The following is an 18,216-nucleotide window of genomic DNA, read 5'->3' on the forward strand; positions in this document are numbered from 1 at the left end:
CACCCAAAAAACTCCAAAACATTAGAAAAAGAAAAGTTGGGAGTATACAAAGAGAGAAAACAGTAAAATAGCTATACGATGAAATATTTTCATCTGTGTGCCAATTCTATCCTATATTTTAGACTATCTCCTTTGAAGGCTTTAAGCCATTCTCTTGTGGCTTTGGTTCTGCATCATCCACGAACTTCTTCCAATACCAATGTTTTCTCCAAACTTGAGACATCTCTTCAATTGGTATATTCTTTGTTTCGGGCACGTACAAGTAGACAAACACAATCATTATTAACACATACGCCGCAAAGAAGATAAATAGACCAAACTTCATCCCACATAGCATCTTCAAGAATATTTGTGCAACTCCGAAAGTGAAAAACATGTTCAAGGATACAATAACACAGTGTGCTGCAGATCAAACTTCCAATGGAGAAATCTCACTCGAAACCAACCATCCTAACGGACCCCATGAATATGCAAAGTTAGCAACGAATACACAGATGCAGACAACCACTAAAGCTGCAAACCAAAGTGGCAAATCTGCTGCATTCCCTGTTGTTCCGAATTTTGCCCCAATAAGAGCTGCCACTGCTGTTTGGAATATACACATGAAGATGCCACCCCAGAAAAAGAGTATTCTCCTCCCAAACTTATCCGTACAAAAGACTGAAATAAAAGTTGCACCCACGTTGACACCGCCAGTGATAGCAGCTGACATAAGCGAAGCGTTACTCTTAAACCCTAATGTTTGGAAAAGTACTGGAGCATAGAACATGACCACGTTGATTCCCGTAAGCTGCTGGAGTGATGGTATCAGAATTGACAAAACCAACTGCGGTCTATACTTTCGGACGAATAAAAGATTATTCCATGGCCTTTCTACTTTCTTGGATGCTTCACTCGCCATAACAAGGTCATTAAATTCAGCATTCACATTATCAACTCCTCTTATCTTTTTCAACAATTGTTCTGCCTCCTCTTTCATTCCCCTGTCTATCAACGAACTCGGACTATCAGAGAGAAACATTGAGGAAACCAGGATGACTAGTGCTGGCACGGCTGCACCTCCTAAGCTAACCCTCCAACCCCAACCGCCAGACATTTTGCTAGGTCCAAAGTTGACCAAATTCGCTATCAGAATCCCAATGGTGATAGCCATTTGGAATAACACGTTGAAAGTCCCTCTGTATTTGTAGGGAGCAACTTCTGACAAATAAATAGGGACAGATTGATTAGCAAATCCGACACCAATCCCCAAAAGAATACGACCCAAGATGAGCATGCTAATATGGATAGCAGCAGCGTTGAGGACGGCGCCTATCAAGAAAAGAGACCTCTAAGGGCCATAGTAACTTTTCTGCCACGTTTTTTACTAACATGAGAAGCAACAATGGACGCAAACAGGGCAGCCACGTAAAGAGAAGACGTGAAAAGGGTCAACAACTGGTTGTCGAACTTACAATATTGGTTGGTCGAGGTGTTCAAAGCCTCTTTTTGGTAAACAAACATGAAGAAGCGTTTCAAAAAAAGATCCATGGAAGTAACTCCACCTGAAATTCCAATGTCGTAGCCAAAGATCAACCCTCCTATGGCTTCCATGATACAAGTCATGGCTACGTACAGTGTTAGCTTCCCTGGGTACTCATCTAGATTGTCTCCGCCACCGCCGGGGATAAAGTTTCCACCAGCCATGAAGATATTGATCAAAAAAAATACTATGCAGAACAAAGAAAGGAAGATTATATAAAGTGTTTGAGATGGTGTCCTTAGGCGTGGAAAGACAAGGGCATATATAGATGTCAAAAACCGAGATCGAATAGGTTTATAACTTGCAAAACTAGTCGGATTAGGATATCCTTCTAATTTGTCTAGTATGAAACTTAGAGCCTGTTTGGCTTAGCTGATTTAGAGTAGTTGATAAGCATTAGGTGCTGAAACAAATTTAAATAATAAGCAGTTACGTATTTGGATAAATATACTGAAATTAATAATATGCAGCTGAAGAACTGGGTATATGAAGAGTTTTGTTTTAAAAAGAAGTATTTTAGGGATAGAATAGTAAATATTTTGGTCAAACTTAAAGTGCTTATAAGCTGAAATTTGATAAGTTCGGGGAGACCAACTTATGATTTTTGGCTTTTAAGCACTTAACTTATAAACACTTTTAATTTTACCAAACGCGTAGATAAGCCAAAAAATGTTTATAAGTCAGTTTGACCAGCTTATAAGCTTAGCCAAACACCCTCTTAGTATGTTTATGACTTACATAATTACCCGCATATATATAATTTCCTAAGTTGAGTAGGATATGGAGTATTTCGTTTCATGCTTAATTCTATATAGAATATCCGTGATCTTATATAATCAGGAAAAGTTATGGGAAATTCAATGTAAAAAGATATACGGGCAATTTCAAATAAAATGAATCGAAAAACTGTAAACCTATCATCGTATCATCATCAATTCATCTATATTTATACCTATATCTATATTATATTAGTTTTAGGCTGCGCGTTACGCGTGTAACTATATCAATGAGTATATAGCTTTAAAGAATTAGATAAATATTATCCATCTGTTTCAATTTATATTACGTAGTTTGACTAGATATAACATTTAAGAAAGTAGAAAATGAAGACTTTTGAATTTTGTGATCGTAAACATACCATAACATCTGAGTGACTATAAAAGTTTATCATTAAATGCAAAATAAAATATTTATGTTGAGTTATTTCTAAATTTTAAAAACTACTATTGGTTTCTTAAACGTACTAAAAAAATAGCATTATGATTTTTGAAACGAATGGAGTATCAAATAATGTATTTGAGCTCAATAAATAAAGAAATTTTGTACCACAAAAGTTACCAGATGCCTAGTTGTGATTTCTGGGAACTTTTGTGGGAATACCCATGCAAATTGTTGTTATTATTATAATATAATACTAAACAAACAAGTACCACAAAAATATATTTATCAAGGACTCTTCAAAAAGTTGTTAGATAACACAAATTGAAAATCAATACATTGGTCCTTTAGAAATTCGGAAATGAAAATGTTGCCCTTTGGCGCATAAAAAATTGACTAGTGGCAATATACAATGATCAAAATTGAGTTACTAATATGTTACAACAAATAACTTAATTCATAAACAATATAGAGAACCGTCATTTGTTGGAAAAAATCTAAAAGTATAAAAAAAATTAATAGCAACCCATTTAGAATATATTTTGTCTTCTTCTATTTCATTGTTATTGATTCAACTTTGCATTTTAATGATTTGATTCGTAATACTAACTATATCTGAGTTCATTGTTTTTTCTGATTTCTTTTCATCTTCAGTATTCTTCACACGGAAACAAATTTATGTATCACAAAGGTTCAATTAATTAAAAAATAACTTTGTTCGTGTGAAGAATTTGAAAAATAATAAATTTATTTCCTCTTAGACACTTGAACCTTTTTTAAACTTGATTGCAAATTGATCTTCAAGTTTTAATTATTTTAGGATTGACCCTATTGCTTAATTAGTGCTTAAATGGGATTTGAGTTAATTATAAAGAAAAAGGGAAAGTTTAGACTGTATCCTATTATTTTAATTATTACACTTTTGTCCCAATCTATATAAATATAATATTTCCAGATTTTTTTTTTAAAAAAAAGGAAAAAGAAAAATCCAAAACCCCCATTAAGGGGTTTGTTAAGGACCGTGTGTTTATCCTCGACCACAATAAGAGTGGAGGACGCAACCTAAAGTTGACACCGAACATTAAGGATGGATATTGATTTAGGTTGAATGTTAAGGGTTAAGGTTCAGGGTTAATAGACCATTAAAAGGGTTTATCGACGATTAGTGGTTGATGGAAGACAATACATATTGTTAATTAATTAAAATATATCCACGTGCCATATCCCTAACCAAATCTTTTTTTTGACCCCTATAAAATTTCAATCTGACCGGCTATCTAAAAACCAAAATTACTCACATTTCAAGTTCAATTTTTACTTCTGAAAAAGCATTGGTCAAATAGTTGAAGAAGATGATCCAAGGATCGAGTGTGTTGTTTGGGTCGAGAAAGAACTCTCACTGCGATAATTCTCAAAATGTTTGAAACCTAAGGTAAGATAAATTTAATAATTCATCCTTTTTTAATTTTAAGGTTTCAAGTTTATTGATAATTTTTTTTTCGATTTCATTGGATAGGGTAAAAGATGTCAATTTTGGAAATGAGACGATGATCTGCTAGATCTAAGGATTGCTGGCCATATTAGTAGTTTGAAGTACGTAAATGACGCTCTTAAGCATGGAAAAATAATTCTGCAAATGGAGGTGGTTGAACTAGAAAATATTTTAGCAATGGATGTTCAGGTAGAAGATGATGATGATGGAAGAATTGAATTGGAAGTAAGGCAGATTCATGTAGATAATTATGTTGGGGGGATGGTTAAGACAAATTGAATGAGACTGAATAAATGGATTATGCTTTTGTGCAACATTCTCCGATTTGGGGCAGCTTGGATGATGAAAAGCAATATTAGTTTGTTGTTGGTAGGAATAATTTAATTATTCTAAGTTTTCTTTGTTGGAAGTGTTCTAGAACATGTAATGTTCTACTGATGTAATGTGATATTTGATGAAGTTATTAGATGCGACTTTGAGTCATTACTCAACCAAATAACTAGTTTATTAATGGACCAAGTGTTTATTAAGCAATCAAGTAGCTAATTTATTACTAGACGCATTGTCTATTATGCAACCTCTAGCTTATTGTAATACAAAAAGGAAGTGCATCGAAACAAAAAATAATAGCAACAATGGTTAATCGACAAAAAGGTAGTTTCATCTTATAAAGGTAGATGCAAATATCATAAATTATAACTAGTTCACCGAACAAAAAGTTTATCCCATGACCTATTCAATGATACTAATAAAACTAGGAAGGGTCATGTAACAACCCGGTCGGTTGTTTTATGAGTTACCGCTCCGTTTCTCCCATTTCTGCTTCTTATTATCTTGTTCAGCTGTATTATGTGTTATCGGGTTGGTTGGTTCATATTCAGAGAGATTTTTGAAAGGAATGAGACACTTAGTCTCTTTTGAGTAAGCTTAGGTTGTAAAAGTCAATCGGATGTTGACTTATGTGAAAAAGGGATCGGATGTAAATTCCGATGGTTCGGATAGCTTCAGGAGGTTATTTCGGACTTAGGATCTTGATCGGAATGTGTTTTGGAGGTCCGGAGGAGATTTAGGCTTGAATTGGCAAAATTGAAATTTTGGCATTTTCCGGTTACAACAACAACAAACCCGGTTTGATCCCAAAATGTGGGGTCTGGGGAGGGTAGTCTATACGCAAACCTTACCCCTACCTAATACAGGTAGAGAGACTATTTCCAATAGACCCTCGGCTCAGGAAGGGAAAGAAGAAGAAGAGGGAAGTAAGGAAGGAAGAAAGATGGAAGAGAAAAAAATACGGAATATAATACCTAAGGCGAACAAAACCATATACCGTAATAAAAATCATAGAAGGTCCATTTGATTTTGGCATTTTTCGGTTGATAGGGGAGATTTTGATAGGGGTCGGAATAGAATTCCAGAAGTTGAAGTAGGTCCGTTGTGTCATTTGTGACGTATGTGCCAAATTTAAGGTCATTCAGACGAGGTTTGATAGACTTTTTGATCGAAAGTGGAATTTGGAAGTTTTTGGAATTCTTAGGCTTGAATTCGATGGTATTTTAGTGTTTTAATATTGTTTTGAGTGATTGGAAGGCTCGACTAAGTTTGAATGATGCTATGGGATGTGTTGGCATGTTTGGTTGAGGCCCCGAGGGCCTCGGGTGAGTTTCGGGTGGTTAAACGGATCAAAATCATGTTTGAGAAGTTGCAAAAAAATCTGTTGTTGGTGTTGCAAACATTTGGCCTTCGCGTTCGCGAGTAGGCTCTCGCATTCGCAAATTGATGTGGTGTGAGGCAGGAAGTTTGGCCTTCGCGTTCGTGATATGGGTCCCGCTTTCGCAAAGGGTTAGGTTCAGTGCTCACCGCGAACGCGATGTGTTTCCCGCGTTCGCGTAGTGTAAATGGGAGCAGCTGGGTCCAGGTTCATTTGTGCCTTGTGTTCGCGAGCTAGAGGTCGCAATGGGTTGAGGTGCTGAAGCTTCGCGTTCACGTTCAGGATGTCACATTGGCAATGAAGGATTTAAGTGGTCAACGTATTTTGTGCTTCATGAACGCGAGGCGTTGACTGCGTTCGCGAAGAAGGAAAGGGTCACCTGGGCAGAATGTTTAAATAGCTGTTGTCCGCGATTTTGGGTCTAACTTTCGCCATTTTTGAGCGACTTTGGAGCTTTTTGAGAAGAATTGAAGAGGGAATCAAAGGGAAACACTTGGATATAAGATTTATGGACTTAATACTAAATCCAATTATGATTTCTACCTAATTAAATATGAAATTTATGAAATGTAAAGCCTAAAATTGGAGAGTTAGGGCTTGGAATTTGAGATTTTGATTTGAAGATTTGAGGGGTCGTTTATGGTCAGATTTTGATGTATTTGATATGTACGAACTCCTGAGAGAGTAAGGTTTCTAATTTTGCGATTTTTATTAAAATTCGAGAAGTGGGCCCGGGGGTCGGGTTTGACCAATTTCGGGAGTTTTGAGGTAAATTGATTATTTTCGAGTGGGCTTTGTTCCCTTAGCATATTTTGATCGTATAAATATGTTTTTAGATATATTTGGAGCATTCGGAGGCCGAGTCGAGAGGCAAAGGTATTGTGGGCTAGAATTTGGACCGGATTGAGGTAAGTAATGATTGTAAATGTTGTCTTGAGGGTATGAAATCTCGAATTTTACATCGTTGTGCTACTTTGAGGTGACACACATGTTAGATGACTAGCGTGGGGTCGTGCACCATTGGGGATTGTGGCTTGGTCCATCCTGTACGACTATTAAGTCGCATATTTGATTTAGAACTGCTTGATATCATTATGTTTTGGAAAGTATTATCATGTTTTGGGTTGAATGTCATATTTGGGCCTCGTGCCAATTGTTTTGGACCCTTAGGGGCTTTTTACTGCTATTCCTCACTATTTTTACTTTATGATTGTACTCAGTCATGTTGTATTCTGCTGTTTTCATAACTCAGCCATATTTACTCTGTTTTCGATATTTATAAATGATATTTTGGGCTGAGTATCATGTTTTACTGTTGCCCGAGGGGCTTGAGAGATTCTGACTGAGTAAGGCCGAGGACCTATGTGGTGAGGACTATTATGGGATCGAGTTGCATGCCGCAGCATGTGTACTGATTCTGATATTTGAGAGGCAGAGGGCCTGATTTTGTTATGCGACGAGGTGACTTTTTATAGCTCTTGAGCTGTAGGAGCCCATCCAGAGTCTAAACACCCCCAGTGAGCGTGGGTACCTAGTGTGAGGTATGATATAGCCCGAGGGGCTGATGTTGTTTCATGTTATTACCTAAGGGGATGATACGACTGATTACGAGGCAGCCCGAGTGGCTGGTTCTGTTGATATTTTGCCCGAGGGGCTGTTTTATGTTTCTTTCCTTTTTCTCACAATTTTCATCACTCGTTTGAGATACTGAAAGATGTTTTTAAAAGGTTTTACTGAACTGAGATGTTTTTATGAGTTTTTATTGCTTTACTGCATTGTTTTGGTTTATACTATTTGCTTGTAGCATTATATTGTGGTTTACATGTTTTTTATTGCTCAACTGCCTTTACTTTTATTACTTACTGAGTTGGCATAATCACATTACTCCCTACACCCTATGTGTACATCCAGGAGTCTCGGGTCACACTAGTGATTGCTGACCGTCTTCCAGTAGGCTTTTCTGGAGTTGACTAGGTAGCTGCGTGGCGTTCGCAGCCTAGTGCATCTCCTTCCAATCTTTATTTAGCTTTGTACTAGTTTTGTATCAGACTATGTTGTCTTTTCATATTCCTAGATGAGTTGTAGATGCTCATGACCGGTGACACCCCAATGTCGGGCTGTGTTTTGGTTTCCGCACTGTTTTATCCTACTTTATTCTACGGTATTTTAGCTTATTAATGTCTTTAAATGACTAATTATACTTACTTGGTTGGTGTTGGGGGTTTGTGTCGGCTGGCCTAGTTTCACGACAGGCGCCATCACGACCAGGTCCGTTTAGGGTCATGGCAAGTTGGTATCAGAGCCTAGGTTACATAGGTCTCACGAGTCATGAGCAGGTTTAGTAGAGTCTCGCAGATTGGTACGGAGACATCTGTATTTATCCTCGGAAGGCTGCAGAACCTTTAGGAAAACCTCATATTTTAGAATTCTTGCCGTGCAAATCTGTTGATCTGAGTACTGATCGAGGCCTACTTTGCACTACTATTGAGTAGCAAGAGAGGGTCGGAGCAGCTTTTACCCGATTTAGGGCCGGGATCGATTTCCACAGAAGTTACATATCTAGTTTAGGATTGCATATGTGTTCCAAATTGCACTTCTAATCAAATTTAGGGTTTTTGATTTACTTCTACTTTTAACAAACTACAATGGTAAATTAAACTAGATTAAGCTAAGAGTAAAACTAAAGAGGGTTGTTCAAATGGTTTAAAAGGCACTAGGGTAGTGACTTTCACCTAGGTGGTCAATTGACGGGTAATTGAATCTAAGACACGATTGACATAATTGGGGAGTATGATTTAACCATTGCACGATATTACCCACTCTACACCTCTCGGCGGTTCGAGTGATTTTGCCCGAATTGACTTTCTCAAGACCAATTGGGTATGCAAATTTGCACAAACAATCAAGGTTCAAGTCGGGTATTACTCTCTCGAGGTTTAACCCTTTAATTGGGGCTATTAATCTCTTGAGTATGCCCCAATTCCTTGTTGGACCAATTTCAGAGACTTAGGTTCTCTTTCTCAAGAAGAGCTCAAGTCATCTAAACACAAACTAGTGTTTGCAACCATAAATTCAGTAATTAACCATGAAATTGGCCCAAATATCAAACACTCATAGTCAATCTAACCCTAAAACTCAAGACCCATCATTTACCCACACTAGGGTTGAGCCACAACCCTAGCTTATGGGTCTAACTACTCATAATTAAAGAAGAAAAGCAAGAAATAGATGAAGAACAACTTATATTAATTAATTACTATGATAAACAATAAGATTTAATGATGAAAAGTAGATAAAATTGCCCAAAATGGCTAAAATATTTGAACCCACGAGCGCAGTTATGTTCTAAAACTATCTGATACCCGAAAAATGGGAAAAGAAGTTATTTATACTAAGATGAAAAATCTAGACAAAAATACCCCTACGGGGCTAGTGCGGACCGCACAAAATGGTGTGCGGCCGCACTAGGGCTCTGAGCTTGAAAATCTAACTCTTTGAACTCAGGAACTATGGACCGTAGAGAATGGACTATGGCCGTGGAGGCTTCTAGTGCGGTCCGCATGAAATGGAGTGCGGACCGCATTGGCTTGAACTCGGAATTTGGCAACTCTATGATCCTCCTCGGACCACACTAAATCGAGTGCGACTGCATTGATCTTAGTGCGGACCGCACAAAACCTAGTGCGGCCGCATTGCCTTTGTGCCTGAATGTCATGCTCTCTGAACCTCACAGTGCGAACCGCACAGAATGGTGTGCGGCCGCACTTGCCTTGTTTTGCATAAGCTTTGTCTTGTCTTGATACTTGTGCAAGTTTCACTCCTTTTGAGCTGATATTTGACTTCTTGTCACTTTGTTGATTAAACTTGCAATCAAGCACAACTTGTGAGCCTTTGGGACTATTTTGTACACATTTCTAATCAAAACTTAAGCAAGAAGGAGTATAAAATGTATCAAAATCCCTAGTTATCAACTCCCCCAAACTTAAGCTTTTTCTTGTCCTCAAGCAAACAAAATAAGATCCACTCCTCAAGAGAACATCCAAGAAAATTTCAGTTGTCCCAAAGTAACCTCATCTAGAATCAATTGAGACTATCAATTGCCCTCAATACAAATGAATCATTAAAAACTTTTACTCTTTGAAACTCTATAGATTAAGTGCAACATAGGATCATCAAGAGTTGACTCAACACATCAAAAAACTCTATCTATTACTTTGGTCATTGTGGAACCCAAACTCACACATCCTCAACTCTCCCTAAGAATACCTCACCTTTAGAATAGTGGTACTCAGAACGGGGTTAATGGAAATTCACTCATCTATCTCAAGAAAAAGTCACAAGTCTGGCTCTAAATACCATATGCTTGCCCCTTATGTGAGTCACCACTAATGTAGCTTCATTCAACTTAAGATCATATAGGGCTTTTGTGGAGTTACAAATGCGACGTATTGGTTCAGGGTAGGAGCTGTTTGGTCTAAGTAGGTTCCATCTTCCCTTAAGCACTTCTTTTGTTTCATTTGGCACACATTCACTTGACACTTAGAGTCATTTCCCTTCTTTCTAAGAGGTTAGAGAGACACACTGTCACTCTTTCTTATACATTTCAAACCTTTTCTCCTTTTTTTTCAACTTTCCACACCTTTCATTCATTGCGTTTCTTGAGTGCCTTTTTATTCTTTTTCACATTGAATATTCTTTTTATCTTTTTGCTTTTCTTTCTTTTTCATTGCCTTTCTTTTTCTTCATTTTTGTGCCTTTTTACCACTTTGTTACAGTCCACGTATCTTCCCCCAAACTTATGCTTTTGCCATGTGCTAAAGGAAAGATCGGGTGCCAAGAGAGGGTATCTTTTAGAACGGGTATAGGCTTGTATTATGGGTCTTGAAGGGAAAAGGTCTAAGGCTCAAAAGAGTTGACCAGGGATCTTAACATTGGTAGGTTATGGAAGTGTTCAAGCTATCATTTGGACCAAGGAGAGCCTATAATCATGTCTCAAGTCAAAATTCACTTAGGATTTTGCCTCAACAAACATTCAGGGCAAGTTCTAAACCAATGGCTCGGGACATGGACTTGCAATGCAATTACTCACCACACAAGCTATGGGGTCGCTAAAGACATAAAGTCGGGGGCCCACTTAGATAAGATTTGAGCACACACTGGTCCCGAAAAACCACTTGATGATTATTGTTCAACACAAGAGTCTCAAGGTCACGACTTTCAGCTTCCTAAACACAACAATTTATTTTTGACCATAAGATCAAAGGCAAATGTGCTAGGCCCAAGTGAAGCTTTGATTGAGACACCCTTAACTACTAACTACTAAAAAGAAAAAAATTAAAACAGACTCAAACTCTTAAGAAGGTTGTCATGCCATCCATCATTTGGGAGAGCCACCCGGTTCACAAAAAACTCCACCTTTGGAAAGAACCGTGGCATTAAGAAAACCAAAGGCTTATTGCAAACTTTCAAAACAAGAAGCTACAAATCATAAATAAGAAGCTAAGAATGAAAAGTTGCGGAAAGTAAAATGAATATACATAAGAGGGGATTTGTCGAATATACAATAGATGGGATGAATATGTACAATGTAGCATAACTTTATATACAGACCCAAAGTAAAATAAAAGTGCGAAAAATGTAACTAAATGTTAAAAGCATATACAACCCAAAGATAAAAAGATAAAGAAAGCATAAAAAGTATCAAATATATACAATCATCCGAATAAATCCATAAAAGTAGGGCCTACCTCCTCAAATGAAAGCTGGCATTGTCCCCAATGCCAACTCAACTAAATAAAGCACCAAAAAGAGAAAGGGAAAAAGGATATAGGGACTTCCTATGGCCTATCTGTCTGCATGGGCTCCGGAGTGGTCCCTGGGTCCTCACTGTGCTCGGGAATCTCAGATCGGTTCCATGTGGCCTACTGCTGGGACCTAGGCCTGGACAGGCTCCTGAGGTGCATCATGTGGATGACTAGAGGAGGTCTCCGGTGGGTCTGCCAACTGGATGAGTGCATCGTCCGCTCTGGGGATCATCCTCTTCCTCTTGAGAGGCCTCTGGGACTGCTCGAGATGGGGATGAGTTGATGGTACTGGGTCCTGTAGCAATAAGTCCAAAGGCAGATAATCTGCCTTCATTCTGTCAACATCAACCCTTAGCGCCTTTACAGACTCCTTGGAAGCCCGCGTCTTTCTCAACTTCTTGTGCTTCCTAGCAAGCTCCTTGATAGCCTTGCTGTGTGAATCAACTGCCTCTGTGAGCACTTTCTGAGTGTCGAGGATTTTCTGCTGGTTGGCCAAAATATCCTTAAGAGCATCCTCTATGGATTGGGGGACCTGTGGAGGTGGAGGTGCCGACTGAGCCTCTATTGTGGTAGTGAGGGTAGATAACACGGATGACGCAACCTGCATCCAATTGTTGATACTGAGGAGAGTCTATCTCAGTCGGTGGGCAGTCATCGTATAGGCACGGGAAGATGGTATCTCCGGGTCTACTGAGGTGGATGGGCCAAAAGGGATATCAGTGGAGGTGGAGGAAGGCTGAGTAGGAGCCACTACCACAACTAGCTCTTCAGACTGGCCAGTTAGAGCAGTTGCTATTCCCTTGAATTTTTTGCTCTTGGGGTTATCATCCCCTGCATGCTGTACTAAGAAAATGGGGCCTTCGCTTTGACCTTGATGTCGAAGGGTCTCGTTTCAACTTTTATGTCCCGGAAATACATAGTCAGAAAACTACGGAACGGGAAGTTTCTGTCATTCTCAACACCCACAATTGTAATTATCCTCGACATCACATTTCCCACATTGATTGGGTACCCCGCCATAATCGAAGCCACCAAAACTGCCCGATGAAGAGGGAGGGAGTTGTCATGAGTCATGGGGTCCAACCTGCTACTTACAAATGTTTCCCACCCCTTTGTCTCAAAATTCAAACTACATCTCAAAAACTTGACGCCCCCAGTCAACCAATCCGGGGTGGTACCTAGGATTGCCATGTACTGTGCCAACCAGGGACGAACCTCCTCACCCAATTCCATCTTCGCAATATATAGTGACTCATCCTCCTCATCAAAGCCAAGGTAGCCATTTATGGTTTTTCCGTCAAATAGCACATTCAGGTTTCGCACCTTGGTCACTTTGGAGCCCTTTTTGATGTGGGCAACGTTGGTGTATAATTCCTTGACAAAGTGCTCATGGGCATCTACACATTCATCCAGAAAATACTCCCAGCCAACTCTCTCCCTAAACTGCCTCCTCACATTGGGGTTGTGAGGCAGTAGATCTCTATCAATAAAACTCCACTTTGGGATTAATTTCCTCATCGGCCACCATTCCCTGAAATTATGATATGCTACTTCACTTACAAACACGTCTTGCCACACCTCCATTTTCCTAGTTCTAACCATCCCGCCAACCTGAGGTTTACCCCCTTCTCCAACTACTTCTTCACCTCCTACTTCCTCATCATCTCCTACTGCACCCTCTCCAGATAATGAAGTTGTGGGAGAGGTGGAGTATTCATCCCCACTGCCTTTAGCTGAGCCCTCAAACGACCCAAAAGACACATTTAACGACGCTTGGGCAGCGAGGGCAGTGGGAACAATGTCTCTTAGTCTATTTCTTTCCGGCCAGTCAGGGATGTATTTTGGGATTGAGTCTGAAGATATCTCCCGGGAGGGCTCGTACTCAATCCCAGACATGTCAATGGCCCTATCAGTAGCTTTAATCATCTTCCTCATGTTTTTTATGTTTTGCCTGGCTTGGGGAGTGAGTTTAACCATTTTCTGTTTCCCTCCCCGGGAGGATTCACCTCTGCCTGGCTGTTTAGAACCTTTACCTCATTGTTTCACCATTGTCTGCAAACACAATCCAATAAACTTGTTAGTATCAATACAAGCAATTTAGAAACAGAATTGCAGAATATGAAGGAAAAGGTGCAAACAATTTTCAGAAGTCACATAGTGTGGACCGTACAAAATGGTGTGCGGCAGCACAGGGTCAATGCAGACTGCACAAAATGGCCAAGCGGTTCGTACAAAGGTGGGGATCAGACTACCCACACTCTGTATCCAGGCAGTGCGGACCGCATAAAATATAGTGTAGCCACACAGGGACCAATGCTGTCCGAACAAAATATAGTGCGGCCGCAGTCCCATAGTTCAGCTTTCAGGACAATTAGCAATGTGGTCCACACAAAATGTTACTGCGGTCTGCACTGAGTGCCCAGCTTTGAGACTGAGTTAGGGTTTCATAAATTTTGATTTTAAGCCCAATTTTGCACTTAAATAAAGTACTAAGTGATTGCCCATTGTTTTTAACTACCTTAATATACTCTAATCAAAGAATTAATTACCCGAACCTAATCAATTGAAGAAAATACGGGAATAATAGGGTGAAAGACAAGAAAAACAAAAGAAGGAAGGAAAATAATGAAATTAAAACAATTAAACAGCAGTAGAGTTACCAGATGTGAGATGAAATGAAGACTAACAAGTCCAAATGATTAATTACGAGCAACGGGGATGTTGAACAGTGATTTTAGAGTGCTGAGATTCAAAGGTTCGAAAACTGTATAAGGAGGGCCTCAGGCCCTATTTATAGAAAAGGACATGGGGCCCAGCTTACCAACCCAGTGCGGACCGTACAAAATGGATCGCGGTCCGCACTGCACAGCTACTTCCAAGTTTGAGGAGGCAACACACTGCGGTCCGCACAAAATGTCATGAGGCCGCAGTGGTCCACTGCGAACCGCACAAAATGTCGTGCGATCGCAGTGGAAAACTTTAGAGAGGTCAACATTTCACCCTTCACGAGTGCGGTCTGCACTAAATGTAGTGCGACCGCATTGCAAAGTTCAGAGGCCTGAACACTTTTTCCACTATGTCCTACACTGCACCAACACAATCCTGTAACATCACACAACCAGTTAGCCCAAAAATCAATCCTAACTACAATGAAAATCAAATAAAACAATAAGAAAAACACATGGGTTGCCTCCCAAGAAGCCCCTAATTTAACATCGCGGCACGATGCAGGTTACCATTACATCATTTGAAATGAAGAAGTGCCACCACGTGGTTGTCATCAATTTTTTCAAGATAATGCTTGACCTAGTGCCTATTAACTCTGAAGACCTCTCCATTTTTGTTTTTCAAATCAAGAGCACCAAAATGGGTCACCAACACCATTTCAAAAGGTCCATTCCATTTTGATTTAAGTTTTCCCGAAAACAGACGTAACCGAGAAACCTACTTTAAACTCCTTTCTATGAGCATATTTATCATGAAGGTACTTCATCTTGTCCTTGTACAAGGATGAACTGGAGTAGGAATGGAATCGTAATTCATCAAGTTCATTAAGTTGTTCCACACGAAGATTGGCTGCAACATCCCACTCAAGATTTAGATTCCTCAAAGTCCACATGGTCTTGTGCTCTAACTCAACAGGTAGATGAAAAGCTTTCCCAAATACCAACCGATACGGAGACATACCAATTGGAGTCTTGTAAGCAGTCCTATAAGCCCATAGAGCGTCATCTAACTTCTTTGACCAATCGGTCCTATTTGCATTGACCGTCTTTGACAATATGCTTTTGATTTCCCTATTGGAGACTTCAACTTGATCACTTGTTTGAGGATGATAGGGGGTAGAAACTTTATGATTGACACCATACTTTGAGAGCAAAGTATCGAAAGCTCTATTGCAAAAATGAGACCCCCATCACTTATGATTGCACGCGGAGTACCAAACCTTGTAAAAATGCTTTTCTTGAGAAATGCAACAACACTCCGGGCCTCATTGTTGGCTAAGCCACAACTTTAACCCACTTTGAAAATAGTCCACCGCCACAAGAATGTAAGTATTCCCACAAGAGATAAAAAATGGGCCCATGAAATCAATACCTCACACATCAAAAAATCAACCTCAAGGATGGTATTGAGAGGCATCTCATCTTTCTTTGAAATTCCACCCGCTCTTTGGCATTCGTCGCATCTCTTCACAAAATCACCCGCATCTTTGAACAAAGTTGGAAAATAAAACTCACAACTAAGAACTTTAGAAGTCGTCCTCGCCCCGCCATTATGGCCATCATAGGGAGAGGAATGACAAGCCTCCAAGATACTCAATTGCTCTTCCTCTGAGACACACTTTCGGATCACCCCATCTGTGCAAATCTTGATCAAGTACGACTCATTCCAATAGAAATCCAAACTATCTTGCTTGAGCTTCTTCCTTTGGTTAGAATAGAGCTCACACGGGATTATACCAGTCACAAAGAAATTAGCAACATCGGCAAAACATGGCATATCATTCATCGACACCGAAAGGAGTTGTTCGTCGGGAAATGAATCATTGATCTCTAAGATGTCACGAGGCCTCCCCTCCTCCTCCAAGCGGGACAAGTGGTCCGCCACTTGGTTCTCACTACCCTTCCGGTCCACAATCTCCAAATCAAACTCTTGAAGTAACAAGATGCATCACATCAGTCTCGCTTTGGAATCCTTCTTCATCATCAAGTACTGAAGTGCGGCATGGTCGGTATGAGTAATAACCTTAGCACCCATAAGATACAGCCGGAATTTTTCCATAGCAAACACAATAGCCAAAAGTTCCTTCTTGGTCACCGTGTAGTTCATTGATCATCATTCATTGTCTTGCTCGCATAGTACACCGGATGAAACATTTTGTTCACTCGTTGACCCAAAACCACCCCAACCGCAACATTGCTCGCATCACACATGAGCTCAAATGGAAAGCTCCATTTAGGTGTGGTAATGATAGGAGTGATGGTCAACTTATGCTTGAGAAGTTCAAAGGCTTGCATACATTTTTAATCAAACACGAACTTAGCATCTTTTTCCAACAATTTGCACAAGGGATTCACTACCTTCGAAAAGTCTTTGATAAATCTATGGTACAACCCCGCATGCCCAAGAAAACTTCAAACTCCCTTGACAGATGTAGGGGGAGGGGGCCTTGAAATCACATCTTATCTACCTCTATACCATGCTTCGAAATTTTGTGACCAAGAACTATTCATTCTTCCACCATAAAGTGGCATTTCTCCCAATTGAGGACATGATTGGTTTCTTCACAACGGGCCAACACCCTATCAAGATTCTTCAAAAACTTATCAAATGAATCCCCCACAACACTAAAATCGTTCATGAACACCTCCAAAATGTGTTCCACCATATTGGTGAAAATGTCCATCATGTACCGCTGAAATATAGTTGGTGCATTACACAACCCAAAAGGCATCCCGGAGAAGGCAAAATTGCCATATGGACAAGTGAATGTGGTCTACTCCTGATCTTCCGGAGCAATCAAGATTTGGTTGTACCCAGAATACCCATCCAAGAAACAGTAGAAGGCACGCACAACAAGTCAATCTAACATCTGATCAAGAAAAGGCAAAGGAAAGTGATCCTTGTGGGTCACTTTGTTCAACTTGCGGTAATCCATGCACACCCTCCAACCGGTGATGGTTCTGGTAGGAATAACCTCATTTTGTGAATTTGAAACCACAGTCATGCCACCCTTCTTTAGTACACATTGCACCAGTGAAGTCCAGGAGCTATCAGAGATGGGGTACACAACCCTTGCATCCAAGCACTTGATCACCTCCTTTTTCACAACTTCTTGCATTGCCTCGTTCAACCTCTTTTGATGCTCTAAGGAAGGCTTTGCATCATCTTACAGAATAATCTTGTGCATACAAAATGCGGGGTTTATCCCCCAAATATCAGCTAAAGTCCATCCAATTGCCTTTTTCCGCTTTTAAAGCACCGCCAATGTGGCATCAACTTGCAGGTTAGTAAGACAAGAAGAAAGAATAACCGGCAAAGTAGAATTTGAGCCTAAGAACTCATACCTGAGGTGTGGAGGCAGTGGTTTCAACTCCAACACCAGAGGATCCTCAATTGAAGGTTTTGTTGGTGGAGTCTTTCTATTCTCGAGGTCCAAAGATAATTTTCTAGGCTCATAGGAATAAGAGCCCATTCCATGTAAAACATTCACGCACTCCACCCGGCTTGCATCTTTATTGACATCAAGATTCAATAGTACAGCCTCCAATGGGTCCTCCACATTGATAATCGCACCGGTGTCATCAATTATCACTAATGTGACGAGGTCAACAAAAGAGCACACCTTTGTACTGTTGGGCTGCTTAATTGATTTGCACATATGAAAGACCACAATTTTATCACCCACCCGGAAGGTGAGTTCCCCTACTTCTACATCAACCAATGCCTTCTCCATAGCTAGGAAAAGTCTTCCCAATATGATAGGAACCTCATAGTCCACCTCGCAGTCCAAGATAACAAAGTCAGC

At 39.9% G+C, this 18,216-nt stretch overlaps 1 pseudogene; it reads right to left on the bottom strand.

Moving 5' to 3' along the window:
* Positions 1 to 118: 118 nt before the first annotated feature.
* LOC142161783 (sugar transport protein 12-like) lies at positions 119 to 1,686 on the bottom strand (annotated as a pseudogene).
* Positions 1,687 to 18,216: the final 16,530 nt, after the last annotated feature.

The sequence above is a fragment of the Nicotiana tabacum genome, chromosome 8 (assembly GCF_000715075.1).
Source record: "Nicotiana tabacum cultivar K326 chromosome 8, ASM71507v2, whole genome shotgun sequence".
Lineage (NCBI taxonomy): Eukaryota > Viridiplantae > Streptophyta > Magnoliopsida > Solanales > Solanaceae > Nicotiana > Nicotiana tabacum.